Source organism: Columba livia, chromosome 2, assembly GCF_036013475.1.
Source record: "Columba livia isolate bColLiv1 breed racing homer chromosome 2, bColLiv1.pat.W.v2, whole genome shotgun sequence".
In the NCBI taxonomy this organism is placed as follows: Eukaryota; Metazoa; Chordata; class Aves; order Columbiformes; family Columbidae; genus Columba; species Columba livia.
In genome coordinates, this window is record NC_088603.1 from 2,587,656 (window position 1) to 2,603,070 (window position 15,415).

General features: G+C 40.4%; 1 long non-coding RNA gene across 1 annotated transcript in view; it reads right to left on the reverse strand.

Annotated features, from left to right (window-relative positions):
• LOC135578390 (uncharacterized) overlaps positions 1 to 15,415 on the reverse strand; it is a 68,107-nt gene that overhangs the window by 5,451 nt on the left and 47,241 nt on the right. The window lies entirely within an intron of this gene.

Consider the following 15,415-nt stretch of genomic DNA (forward strand, 5'->3'; position numbering starts at 1 on the left):
CTATAGAAGCTGCATGTCCCTTCTGAAACAGCAGCTGGACCAGGTGGGATACCCTACTGTGCCTGAAAGGGAACCAGCTGCCTATACTAATCAAGATACTAATTGATTATAACATGAGCTCAGACACCCAAAGAACAGACAGACACATACACATGCCTGAACAGGGATCTAAGACACATTTCTGAAATTATCAGTGAAGAATGTCTCACACTATATGTTTAAATCCTTTATGTATCAAGACAAAGAATAGGATTCTCTGGAGATGTCTCCACCTGGGACAGTCACCCATATTCCTTCCTGTAGTCTATGCAGATATACCTGCTAAAGTCAACATAATTTAGAACATAATTTATCTCATCCTAAAGTAAATCAAAACTGTTCAGATGGAACCAGCTCCTCAAAAGTGCTCCCATTCGTTGTAATTCAACATAAAGGTAACACAGGCTATCCATTTCAGCTTAAGAGGTCTTCATTGCAAAAAAGGAGCTTGATGTACAGATCACTAGGCCTAGATTTCTATGGAAAAAAAAGGCTAGGAAAACCAGCTTGACTTATTTTAGGCTGTAAAAATGTAAAATCTCATGAATGTCATAAACAACAGACCCAGTTTTCACATCTGTAGCTCTGTTGCCATCCCCACCCAGCAGAAAGGCTGGAACACACAATCTTTTACCCTCTTTTGGACTTTAAATCAAAGGTCTGACCTGACACAAAATGCCTCCTGGGGTTAATAATGGCACAGTGTTTCAGTTGCTGTGGACTGTGGTCCACAGAAGAATGAAGTACCAGCAGCATGTGGAAACACTTGAATCCTGGAGGACCATCGGCTTCTGAACATGTGGGTAATACAGAAGTAGTTTTCAGCTGGTCTGCAGAGTGAGTCCTCAGCTCGCAACTCTCAGGCAATAGCAGCAAAGTTTGAACTGCTCATTTGGGACAGTTTAGGGGCTTTCTGATCTGTTACACGGCAAGTGAAGCCATAAGCAATACTCATGTCTCTTCTTTCATGTATAATTCATTTATTTTTCATGGTATTCAAGTAACATCTTCCTGTCTCCAAGAAAAGTCAGGATGGCAGAGTGGTTCCCTGAGCTGCCCCACAGATCTCTTTGGTGTGCTTGCTTAGAAAATTAAATGCTCCCCTATCTGTGCATGCCCTGACATGCTGACACCTTCTTTTGGGTTATCTGCAGGTCATGGGAACCATAATGTATATTTAAAACCCAGTAGGTCTGCTGAAAAGCTCAGGGTAAGGAGCTAGCTGGGGGAAATTGTCACAGTCCCCTAATCTCCACTTACAATGTTGATTTGACCTACTATTTCCAATGCTCCAGAAGTGCAATTGTCAGTGTGGTACCAGGTCATGGTATTTATATCACATGCCACACACTTCATGTGTCATGGAAACCGTCTACAACATCTACTCACCAGCTCTCCTCTTTTTTTTTTTCTTCTTTCTTCTTCTTCCACCCCCCACCTCCCTTCTCCTCCCTTTCCTCAGCTCCTTTTAGCTCTGAACAGTTTTAAATAGAAACACCCTCAACACAGCACATTGCCTTGCCACGGCAAACTGTTTCAGAGGTTGAAGAAGGAGCTTGTCAAATCAAAGGCCATTTTTTGCAGGGAATGTTTCAGGCCAAAGCAGGACCCCTGCGTCTGTGAGCAGACTGACCACACTTAACTTGGACAACTCATTCCAGGAAGCATATGAGGCAACGCCATTGGGCAGGCACTAGGTGCAAGACAGAAGGCTGTAGCCTCTTGGGTTGAGAGATTATGTACCCATGGCTACTTCTGGTAGCTCAATACAACCAAAGGTCCACTGTGCTTGTTGGACAAGTGAAGCTATGCTCTGAGATACAAAGCAAGAAATGAAGAACCACGAGAAACCAGAAATAACAGAGGGGATGGAAAACTGGTTGCAAAGTCAACATCTCCAAGTTGGCTTAGGATAAAGCATAGTGGGGGGGGAGTCTCTTTATAGTCCTCTGATCCCGTTTACAGTGAACTTATCTGAATCAAAATTAAAAAAAAACATGATAAAAATTTTAAAAATCCAAGAAAGTTTTAAAAATTTCAAGCGTTTCAAAAATTTCAATCATTTAAAAAAATTGATGCTGAAAATTTTGAAACCTGGGTAGGCAAGCAGTGATGGAACAATTAATAGTGCTAAGCTGCAAGCATTTAATTAGGTAGCCAGTATTCCTAATTTCTTGCTATAAAGCAAAGGTGTCAAACTCATTTTCACAGAGAACCACATCAGCCTTATGGTTGCCTTCAAAGGGCTGAGTGTAATTTTAGGACTGTATAAATGTAACTACTCCTACATTTATACAGTCTTAAAATTACATTCAGCCCTTTGAAGACAACAGTGAGGTTGATGTGGCCCCCAGTGAAAATGGGTTTGACCCTCCTACTATAAAGACAGTGAAGCAGAAAATGATGGCAAATTAGGTGAGCATCTGAATCCTCCTCAGAAGTTTATAACTCATCATTGACTAGAAAAAGAGATTAGAAACTTAATTTTATAGGCATTCATGTTAAATGGGTGCTTAGAGTGAGGAAGACACTCACCTGTATGTTTGAATTTGCCCATTCTTGCAAAGATTATGGAAAAAATCAACTGTTAGCTGCAGTTTTCTAATGTATTTACTGCTAGCTAGGAAACAACGTGACCAAGCTTCTAGTCTTGGTTCTGCCCATGACCTTTCCTGACAGCTGAAGAAGTTGTATCTGTGCCATTTTCTTGTTTCTTGCAGGCACACATTTATGCATTCATGTAGATGTATGTGTAATTTTTCCCCCATTTTTTGTGGATCTCTTAGTGAAAACTTTCCATACTCCTGCTGCATGTTTGACTTATTTTTAAAACCATTCACTCTTTCTGGTGTCCAGCGTGCTTTATTAACCTCTAAGGATTGTTCTTAGAAAGAATCGTTAATTGTCCTGTGGTTGTATCCTGGCTTGGGATGTACCTCCTTTAATAAGGTTAAAAATCCTCAGACGTTTTGCCAGCAGAAAATACATGCGAGGGACAGATAAAATTTTATTTAGCAAAACATAAATAAACTTTCCCCTTTCTGTTTGAGCAAGAGCTACAGCACATAGATTCACGTTCTCCCTGGGTTTTGGCTAGAGAAGACAGTGGGAATTTGTTTCTGCATGCTCCAGGAAAGTTTGGTTATAGATGATCTACCATGAACATTTAGATGTTTATTGTCAGTGTTTTTTCATTAGGTTTCTTCCCCTCTTTTCCACTCAATTCTCCTTTCCAACAGAAGAAAAAAAAAAAGCCATAAGAATTAATCTTGTCTTCTGGTTTCATTCCCTTTTCTTGTTGTTCCTTTCATTTTGGAAACATCATAGTCACAGCTGAGAGAGAATCAAAGCACTCTGTTTTTGTTGATTTTCATACAACAATCCAAAGGAAACCACAACGTTCTAAAGTAGAGGGAGGAGGAGAGAGACAGCAGGGGAAAGGATGATGTTGTATAACCCTGCCTGGAGCTGTAAAGTATCATGGGAGTTATCAAAATAACCTGTAAGTAATTGAAAAATGGGGAATGAGAAAGGTAGGAAGGATGCAGGAATGATAAGAAGGGGAATTTTCAGCTGGAAAAGCCTCTGATCTGATTCTGTGGATTCAAGCCTTAGCTGGACAGAACACTGGACCAGGCTGCCCAGGGAGGTTGTGAAGTCTCCTTCTCTGCAGACATTCCAACCCGCCTGGACACCTTCCTGTGTAACCTCATCTGGGTGTTCCTGCTCTATGGGGGGATTGCACTGGATGAGCTTTCCAGGGCCCTTCCAACCCCTGACATTCTGGGATTCTGTAATATCTGATTGTTCTTTTTTTCTTTCCTATGTAGTTCTCTGTTTGCTTTGAAGTGAATCCATGAAAATACTTGCTCAGTGGGATGAATACCATTGGAAATATCCAGTGAGGCAACAAACAGCTATATAAAGAGAGTAAAGAAAAAAACAGAACAAAACAAATGAAAAAGCCCAAACAAACAAAAACAGAGAAAGACAAAATAGAAAGGGAAGATGTCCAAGCCATGTTTGGATTTGCTTGGTTTACCCTCTTTCTCTTCCTACTTCTATAAAGTCTTTATTTATGCCTGGTAGCTGTTGTCTATTTATATTCCAGAATTTGCATAATGTTACCATGCTTTGTAAGCTTTCTGTATTGTATTTTCTGAAGCTACTGAATTAAAAGTGAAACATTTAAGTTCCTTATATGCTTGACTGTGGGCTAGACTGGGTGTACCATGATAGGGAAAGCATTCTGTCCTCCTCCCACTTGGTAGCAGGGAGGTAGGAGCCTTCTATCAGTGCATTTTAAAGCAGTTTCTGTGTTGTCCTAGTAAGAATAAAGACCCTTTGCTAGCCTTGAGCACAAGCAAATCAAAATGAAATACCTCAGAGATGGAATTGATTCTGCATGTCATGAACTGATCAAGTTGCCTCCAGTATTCTCGTTATTTTCTTCCTTCTCTATAGACAACACCTGTTCTTTGAATATCCAAAGACTGAGCTATGCATTTTGATGTTGTGCACCATGACAATGGTTAAGAGAAAGAAAATAAATCAGAGGAAGAGATGTAGATCTAAAGATACCATGGTCCCTTGCAGAATACCAGAAGTAATTCTGGATTTAGCATAAGCAGCATGAAGACATATTTTTTGATAGTCAAAGAGCAAGGAAGAGTGAGAAATGGCCTGTGCACTGGTTTCACTCTCCCAAAATCCAAAAAGATAAGAAAATAAGGAGAATATAAAATAAATACTCTCCTTTAAGAGTGGTTTTCTTTTACCTTAATTGGCAAGAAGCCAGATTTACAGAGTTCTGGGTGCAGTTCTTGTACTAAATATCACGGATAACATCCAAGCAATCTGGACATAAATGAAGTGGTCCAGAAGCAGATAGGGTGTCCTGGCACTGATGTCCTTATGGTCCTAGAACAGTCTATCATTTCAGGAAAGGCATCATGGAAAGCGACGTATGGTCAGAGCAACCTTGTCAAGACCTTCCTGCATCTTTTAAATTTGTGAGCCAAATCCAGTGCAAATACTTATATGACAGTACTCTGGGAGACAATCTGGGTCAACACTATATTTTTCTCAGGATTAGTTTCAGCTTCTTCTCTCATTCCACCTCGTAGATACATAAATGTTTGGGCTGGCAGTGGGGAGCAGGAGCAGTCATTGGTGGGAGGAGACAGAATCATTTCTTTCTGCAGTAAAATGCCAACTTGCAGTGGGTTACGGACCATGTAAAGCTGTATTCTGCATTAAAAGGCCTTGCCAAAGCTAAGCTTAGGGCCAGTCAGGTGCCTCTTTAGCCAGGGTATGGTTTATTCACAAAAAATGTGGAGCCTTGAGTGTGTATTTAAAACCATTTTTCCAAACATCCGGCATTAGAAAAGTATGTATGAGTCCTGCCCACAGCGATTCAGCAAACCATATTTTCCACGAATGCATTTGATCACAAATATGAGAAACGTATGGGGATCTGATGCTTCTATTTTCCTGGTAGGGGGGAAAAAAGCACAGAACACATATATCAAATAATCAGAATAATTACAAAATAAATACAAAACAGCCACTTGGCAAGCACAGTCAGTCAAGCAACATTTCCAACTAATACTGTCCAGGACCACAAGCTTAATGTTGTATATTAAAAAGAAACAACAACAACAAAAAAGCACATGAGCACTCATGTGACCTACTGTGGTTGTCTTGCTGAAAAGAATGGCTTCACATTTGCTTTGAATTACTCTGTGTATGGTCTGAAAGGTTGTTTCTTTTTCTTTTTTTTTCCTATTTTCTTCTTTTTTCTTTGTTATTCTATGTGTTTCATATTTTTTTTTGTTTCCCAGAATGCTTAATCCTTCTCCGTATCCTCCAGTCCTATTGCAGCATTACAGTAATGGGGTGCTGAATGCACCTCTTTTTGTTCAGTTTATAGCTAGTCAACAGATTTTTCTCTCCCCATTGCTTATGATAAAGCAGCATGTTCTGTAGTGGGGAATAATGGATGAAATCCAGTGTTATGTGCCTCACAGCTGAAAGCTGCACACCATGTTTGCAGAGACTTGTACTCCTCAACAGCTCTCACATCTTCTCATTTAAATTTCGTCTAAGAAGCAGTTAATAAAATGCAGTAACTTTTGTTATATGCTTTATATACATTAATAAAATTTCAATACTCTACAGCCTGAGCAGCTGCTTGCACTTTCACATAAAGATGCCATTAGCTGCAGTGTGCTGAATTTCAGACCCACTTCTCTTTATATACATTATTCTTTTAACAGAAGGAATGTTCCCACTACTTTCTAGATTTTAAAGATGATGAGATTTGGGTACTTCATGGAACTCACTTAGTTTGTACCACTGAGGGCAAATTGAGGCATAAATCCCATCTCTTGAGCTTTCCAGTCCCTTCCTCATTCACTAGGCCATGTGGCTTCCTTCCTAATTCCTTCCCAATTAGTCAAAGTGCTTGAGAACCTAAGGATGGGAATAATTATCCTTTGTAGTCCAGTCTCCTTCTTCCAAAACTGGTTTGCAATAAAGTATTTCGGGGAAAGTATGTAAAAAATAAGGAAAGCAGAGGGCTCATTTCTTTCAGATGCAACACGTTAACCCCAAGATGAGGGCTTAATGCAAAAAAATCTGAGTAAAACTCCAGTGTTACCTTCTGACAGTTATAGTGGTTTTATACTTCATAAATACGAAGGTAGCTTATTGCTTGTAAATGTAATAGTCCCCTATTGTGACCTCTTAGAAAAAATTTTCCCACTAGGGACAATAATTTGGACTGAAAATAATGAAAGCAGCTATTCATGAATTACTATGATTTTTAAACTCTTGATCCCATCTCAGAAAGCTGTATTAGGTGTGATTCAGCTCAAGATGCAGAAGTCTACATGTGAGTGTCTACTTGTGCACCAGAAGCTCAGTTCAGTTGCTCATTGATAAGCATCTAGTGCCATTTTGGATGTTAGCTCCAGAAGGGCACAGAACCACAGACTTTGTGTCTCATCTACCAATCCTATATAGACATGCTATAGAGCATTCAAATGGCACCAGGCACCTAAGGTTTAAGAAGAAAATCCAGACTTTAGTAATACCAGAGAATTCTGGGATCAAAGGATCCAGATAATTCATTTTGGTTTAGTACTGTGTTGAATCAAGATGTCTTTTGTCTATGAAAGCTCAGCTTAGGAGTAACTGCTCAGCTGTCAAAGCTAGTTTTAAGGAACTGGTACCTGAAGATGAAAGATTAAACTGTCTTGAGGTTATTTTCTGTATACGAATAGAGGAATTTTAATGCTGCTCAGAATTTCTGATTACCCACCTCTTTAGAGGTATAACAGTACCTACTTACATAGAGTTTTGGCTGGAGCAGCTATTAAAACATTTTGTTACAGATCCAGGGGTGCATGCTCTAGCCTTGCATAGGACTTGTTCCAAGGATTGCCCCAGATAATTCAGCTATAAATGAGTGGGTGACCCTTTGAATTGGGAAGACAAAGGTGGCTATTTTTTTTCTTTAGTCTCCACCCAACATGTAAGCCTGGCTCCACTGAGGTCTTTTCATAGGATATGTGGTGAGGGAACAGGTTGCACAGAGAGGTGGTGGATGCCCCATCCCAGGCCAGGCTGGACGGGGCTCTGAACAACCTGATCTGGTGAATATGTCCCTGCTCATGGCAGGGGTGGCACTGGATGAGCTTTGGAGGTCCCTTCAAACTGAAACTATTCTATGATTCTATGGTGTATTGGGAGGCCTGTAGGTCACCCCTCCAAATCCATCCTGTACTCTGTACATGAAATGGAACGCAGTACTACAGATTCAGCCTCGACAGCCCTGAGTTCACAATAACTGCTTCTTTTGGTAGACTAGGCATGCACTTTCTAATGTGCTACAGTATTATGTGGTTTGCCTTATTTACAGTAGGAGTGAACTGGTGGCACTGAGATTTATTTCTACATCATGTTCAACTTGGCACTCACCATTACTCCCAGGTCCTTCTTCTCCAGGCTAATATTTAGCCTGTCATTTTCCAGTCTATAACTACGCATGGCAGTAATTCAGTTTGATTTTTCCAAAATCAGAAATATTTCTAATTGAATATCAAGCTAGACTTTAATGTTATGTTTATTCCTATCTCTTTCTTACAACACTGGGGAGCTCAAACCCCTTTTAGGCCCTTGAGACCCCCATGGATTTCACCATGAAAAGCCAACACTCATAAGGAATATTTGCCACATAAAAACGTGAACTAGGCCAGTATGTCTAACTCTTACTAAGGATCTCTCTGCATCTTTCTTTTTTTTCCATTGCAAGATTAAAAAAAAAAAAAAAAAGTAGTCTTTGTTCCCAAATGCCTCAATTTTTTATTTCTTGCTTAAGTGTTTTTGAAAATTTGATCCCAGATTCATATAAACCTGAGATCAGCCCTGAAGTAATTCCAAGGCACAGGGAAGAAAGAAATAATAGGACTTTGCTGTTCAGAAGGAAGGGGGTGGGAGAAGACGACAATTAAATGGGAATTATTTTGCTCTGTGGATAGTCACAGGGGACCGATCTGGCTACGTAACCTAACTTAAATGTTGACCTTTATGTTGTCAGTGTAAAAAACAAACATATTAAACATGGCCTTAGGTTCCTGTACAAGATAGAACAAATTGAGGAAGGGAGGGAGAGATCGAACATTCTGGGGGAAAAGGAAAGGCTTGATTGATAAATGAGGCTCTGGGGAGAGTAGTGTTAAGCTTTCCTGTCTCTTCTGAAGACCTCAGTGTTTTTACCTAAAAAGAAAAAAAAAAAGGAGATTTCTTATATATGTGTGGTTGGGCCATACAGGTTCCTCTTTTTTCTCATTTTTGTTTTCAAAGAGGGGGGAAAAAAATCCTCCTGAGATTTTTATCGGGCATTTTGCCAGACTTCTGTCATCGCCAGGAAAATGGTTCCTTCAGCAGACACATCTGGGCAACTTCACGCCCATTCCTGATGTAAGCTGTCAAATCCTGTACCAGATAGCAATAAGAATGGTTCACCATTCCTAGAGCAAAAAGAGTAAGATTTACTTATATTTAATTAAGAAAGTGGGTGTATTAGGAGGAGAACAAATAATTTCTTAGAGACAACATCTTCAATAGTCCATTTATTTGTAAACACTGGTCTCTCTTCCTTGTTGTCCCACCTCCTATCACAACTCCCTTTTCCTGTTTTGTCCATTCTGTGCCTAGATTCATATTAATATATATATATATATGTGTGTGTATAGATAAGCTTTACAGATTTCTTGCACTCTACATAATTAAAGGTTCTGTGTGTAGATTGAGAAGGAAGGAGACACACGTCTAAGTATATATTATACAATGTGTATGTATATATATATAAACATACCTGTTTGTATTTGTTTGTATACATACATAAACACTGTGGTGAATAGCTTCATTATATGTGTGCATAGTGCATGTAAACTGTTTGTAGATATAAGAGAGGAGATACAATGACTATGAGTGTGTATGGGCATGTATTCATTTATTTACAGATAGCTCCAGCCTCCTTGAAGATTATTGTTTCCTAATTGCACAGACTCAGTGAGAACCAGGAGATTTATTATGACACAGATGGCCCCTGTCTGCTTCTTCACTCTGGAGAACGCAATCGACCTCAAGACAGTAACCCTCATAGAATCACAGAATAGTTTGGGTTGGAAGGGGCCATCATAGCTCATCCAGTGCCACCCCTGCCATGAGCAGGGACATCTTCACCAGCTCAGGTTGCTCAGAGCCCCGTCCAGCCTGGCCTGGGGTGTCTCCAGGGATGGGGCATCCATCATCTCTCTGGGCAACCTGGGCCAAGGTTTCATCACCTTCACCGTAAAAAGATTCATCCTTATACATATCCCATCCTATGAAAAGACCTCAGTGGAGTTCAGCTTGCATGTTCAGTGGAGACTAAAGAAAAAAAAAAAAAGCTTCCACATCTGGAATATTGTGTCCGGTTCTGGGCCCCTCAGTTCCAGCAGGACAGGGAACTGCTGGAGAGAGTCCAGCACAGTCACCAAGATGCTGAAGGGAGTGGAGCATCTCTCGTGTGAGGAAAGGCTGAGGGAGCTGGGGCACTGGAGCTTGGAGAAAAAGAGACTGAGGAGTGACCTTATTAATGTTTATAAACATATAAAGGGTGAGTGTCAGGAAGATGGAGCCAGGCTCTTCTCGGTGACAACCAATGATAGGACAAGGGGTAATGGGTTCAAACTGGAACACAAAAGGTTCCACTTAAATTTGAGAAGAAACTTCTTCCCAGTGAGGGTAACAGAACACTGGAACAGGCTGCCCAGGGAGGTTGTGGAGTCTCCTTCTGTGCAGACATTCCAACCCGCCTGGACACCTTCCCGTGTAACCTCATCTGGGTGTTCCTGCTCCAATGGGGGGGTTGCACTGGATGATTTTTGAGATTTCTTCCAATCCCTAACATTCTGTGATTCTGTGATTCTGTTTTCCTAGAGCTATTTGAGTGGCAGCTAGGAAAAAAAGAAAGATCAAACCTCCTTTTATTCATGCTACATGATATACCCCTCCTTCCCACCTCTGTTTTCACCTGACCATGGGATACACAAGTCACAGTCTCTGTAGGCCCTTGCTTTGCCCTGCTGGTACCTGGATCCCTGCTTGGATGGTCAGGAGGACCTCTCAACATGTCCTTGACCAGACATGCTGCGAGGCAGCAAAGGGGTTCCTTCTCTTCTCCCCTTCTGCTCAGTGTGTGTCCAGAACGTGCTGCGAGCTATGTCCCATCAGCTAGATGTTTGGCAAGGCTTGCTTTGAGCAGTACTGCAGGCCCTAATTGAAAATGCATGTTGCTTTATAATCCCTTTTATTGGCATTTACTTTCCCCGTGGAATAGCAGGATAGTAATAACATGCAGTGTATTACTGTTACACAGCAAAATGGATTTCCACTTACTATTATTTTTTTCTGCCTTGTTTTTAAAGAAAGGCAAAGAAATTACCAGCATGTTTAAAATGTACATTAAAACAATATATTTCATCTTTGTAACCACACTGCCCAAGGAGCAGAGACTCTCCTTTAAAATGACTAGCATTAAGTACCAGATTTCTATGAAAAATCCTGCTGACAGGGGCCATATCTCCAGCTGCTGCAAACTAGCAAAGCTCTGTTGAAATCAGTAAAGCCAAAGCAGCTTATGCCAGTTAAAGATTTGGCCTTTGGAATTCCCTTTGCTGGTTCCAGAGTGATTAACAGGAAAAGAAGGGAGATCTCCAGAGGCCTGAAATGGTCCCTGTATGTGTGAAAAATGCACTTGTGATCCTTCCCATCTCAACATCAGACAAAGCCACACAAACACACAGTAGACATTTGCCTATCACAGATCCAGAAAAAGTCTCTTGGCCAAATTAGCAGGACCATAACATAGTTTTTTGGAAGGACCTATGGAGAGCATTTAGTCCAGTCCCTGGCTCAACACTGAGCCAATTAAAATCAGCGTGCTCAGGATGATGCTCAGTTAGGTTTTGAATTATATTAGATAGTTCCTCTGTTCGACCTGTTCCTTATGTAGTTATTGTGCCCAGTTCTGGGCTCCCCAGTTCAAGAAAGACAAGGAACTACTGGAGAGAGTCCAGCAGAGGGCTACTAAGATGGTAAGGGGTCTGAAGCGTCTTTCTTACAAGGAAAGGCTGAAAGAGATGGGTTTGTTCAGCCTGAAGAAGAGAAGCTGAGATGGGATCTTATCAATGCTTATAAATATCTCAGAGTGGGTGTCAAGAGGATGGACCAGACTCTTTTCAGTGGTGCTCAATGACAGGATGAGTGGCAGTGGGTACAGACTTAAACATGAAAGTTCCATCTGAATATGAGAAACTTCTTTACTTTGAGGGTGCAAGAGCCCTGGAACAGGCTGCCCAGAGAGGCTGTGGAGTCTCTGGAGATATTCAAAACCCTCCTAGATGCGATCTTGTGTGATCGGCTCTGGTGAACCTGCTTTAGCAGGGGTTTGGACTAAGTGATCTCCAGAGGCCTCTTCTAACCCAAACCATTCTGTGGTTTTGTGAAGATTCCTTCCAATCCTGCAGCTTCCTTTGTATTTACAAGGGAGAGATAATAATACTGGATCTTCTGATTGGGGTGGCAATAGGTAAAGTGATGGAGATACAACACAGACTGTATCTTCCAGCAGAGCTCTGCCAGTCGACATCTACACAGTAGTGTGGAGTTACAGCCTTTTGTGAAACTGCTATAAACAGGCTTAGTTCAGGGAGAGCTGTTAAGCAGGATTGACTCTTGCCCCATGAGACCTGACTGTGATTATTTTTAACAGCTGAAGATCTCATCCCAGCTAATTTACCAGGATGCTGGTAATAATTTTTTCCAGATTTCACCTCACGGATTGCAGTTTTGCTGTGCTAATTAACACCAAACAGAAGCTGATCTATTACCTTCAGTAAAGACACATCAACCTATACCAGGTGAGGAACCCACAGATTTCAGCAGCTTTATGCTCTGACCCCAGCATTTCTTTCTGATGCTATCAAAGACACAGCTGCTTATAAATGAATTTTTGTTTTAAATTGGAAGCAGTTAAATAATTCAGACAGTAACCATTCTGTAACGTCTCAAGGCTCTTCCCTTTAAAGTGAATAATAGCTTTGTCTCACAGCAACCTTCTGAATGAGGAATATTGTAGTTTGGCTTGGTACCTACATTTTTATGAAGGCCCTCCAGACTTTTCCATGTCACAAAACATATTCAGTTGCAAATGCTTTCCTCACACTTTTCTCCTGAGGAGGATGAAAATGAGCTGGAGGAGATGTTTCAGGCAAAATGGTGCTAACCTCTTGGAAAAAGTTAGAAAAATGGATTATTTACATAGATAATGTGGACACTATATATCCATTCTCATAGCATATAGTAGCACAAATCATGTGAAGGAATGGCATAAATATTCTATAAAAATAACTGCATGTCTTGGGCATTGAAAGCACAGAACATGCCAAAAAGTTTTGGCAATGCATTGTTGAGAAGATCCAATAATCATTCCTTGGAGATGCACCTGAAATCCAGTATGAAGGACTTTCTGATGGGGCGCTTAATAGAAGGGTCTGGAGGTATACACATGCTGAAATGTGCAACATGAAGTTGCACACCCTGTCTCTTCTCTTGACTTAGCATGTTCTGTGCACCTTTTCTTCTTGTGTCTCCTGGCCACAGTGAGCAGTACCAGAAAAGGCACAGTTTTCAGCTGAATTAGTTTTTTCTGCACCACACAGCTGTGATACACCCCCTGTACCAAGGAAATATGTGCTTTTAATCTGAATAGTCCTACGTTGTAGCAGTTTTTCCATGGCATGAGTCTCCAATCTTTCTTAGTCCTTTGCAATGGACTCTGTCCCTGCCACCCCGTTTATCTCTCTTATCTATTTGAATTATAAGAATTTTGGTAAAAGTGGTTGATTCGTGGCAGTGACTGGGACTGTAAAGGCTTGAAGTGCTGTTCTTGGGGGAAAAAGAGGTTTCCTCATGGAGGGAATGAGGTGGCTGCAGGCAGGGAATAGGAGAATTGTCCCAGGATTCTTCTCAAGCAGAAGGAAAAGGGTCCAAATCCTTCCTCTATGCAACCTGTGCCCTGGCTTTATTGAAACATATCTAGAAGTAAAGATATACCAAACTTACTCAAATTTTCATCAGTTTTGGACAACTAACTGTATGTTTCTTGAATTCAAGCAAGGGCCTTGTAGATGCTTTTTCTTCCCTCTTAACTCATTGGAAAAGCTCTCCTGAGGAAATCCAAGGGAAGAAATGAGCCACTGGCTTTCATGAGTTGCAGGTTTTACTGTTCCCTCAAACCCAGAGCAAGAAAAGAAACCTTGGAAAGACCACATCAATGTACCATATGTACCATGATTATCCAGCATGTCTTACGTCAGGCTGAGCCCTGAGGATTAATCAAGCCCCAAATAATTTGGAAGAAGCACCCTGACAAAATCTATACTGAAACTTCCTCCTCACCTCATTTTAAGAAGTGCTGCCTCCTTATACATTAAATTGATGGAGTCATTAGGGACAGTATGAACGCCCAGTGAAGCCTGTGGGAGTCTTTTAGTAGCTCTTTGGATTGGACCATAATCCTTTCCTGGGCAGAGCTTTGTCCTGAAGCACTAGACTGGGAATTAACATTTATTTTTGAAGTGTTTCAGAACGTTGCCAATAAAAAAGACATATCACAGCAGCTTTTCAGATAATGTATACCACTGTGTCCCAGGTTGATGTAGATCCTAAAAGTCCTTCTTGAATATTTCTTAGCAGTCATAACTCGGACTATTGCGCCTGTAAGTTATCTTCTGCATCATCATTACAGTGCACTTGAAGTCCATAAAGTCATATTGCAATAAATAATGTAGGTAGTACTATGGAAAAATGAAATAGCAAAAAATACTGCCCCCCAAAAAACTAGGTCATAAAAAAATATGGGTGGAAGAATTCTACCATTGAAAAAGGAAATAAGTTTGAAATGAAGAGCAAATTTAAAAAAAATATTATAAGAAAAGACTGGTTTTAACTTGAGTGTGTATCTGTAATATGGATGGACACATGGATGGATAGGTGAACAGCTTATCTTCTAGTGTTTAGGAATATGAACTGGAACTTTCAAATCAGAGAGCTTAGTAAAGCTTCCATCGTGGAATTTGTTGTCAGTGTGCAAATCTCAACAAGCAGTTCCTAGCAACAGAAAACTCTACATCCAGAAGCCTGAGCATGAAGGACATACATCAAAACGGTACACAAAAATAATAATGTTCTGATTCCTTCTTCTAAGGTATAGGAGGGGTGTGTGAAGTTTAATTCTTCTTCTCTCAGACTAAGAGATTCCAAAGTAGCAAAATAATTTTGTGCCACTAATAACCTTGTCCAGTATCTTCTAGCTATCGAGGGAGCCTCTTGGGATGTTTTTCTTCACCATCCCATCACTAAATTTCTGTATACTACTTTTTTGTTTGTTTGTTTGTTTGTTTGTTTTTAATATATACTTTCTTTGAATATCACTTGACATTAGAGGCAGATGAGAAAACTTCCAAAGAAAGTGAATGGACACCTTTCTATATTTGTGAAGGTTTATATAAACAGCTTTTTAAACTAAGGGAAGCTACAGAAACAACATATGATGTAAAGGAGAAATAATTTCTGAAGCTAGCAGAGAAAATTTGAAGTGGAATAATTTTAACTTCACCTGACAAGTATCTGAGGCTAGAGCTGAGGTCTTTTGTGCAATCTGAGGTCTTCTGAATTCTTTTGAATGAGAGCAGGGGATACTTTTGCATGCAGTAATCGGGATTTAATGTCTATATACTGTGTTCTCAAAATTTGAAATGGG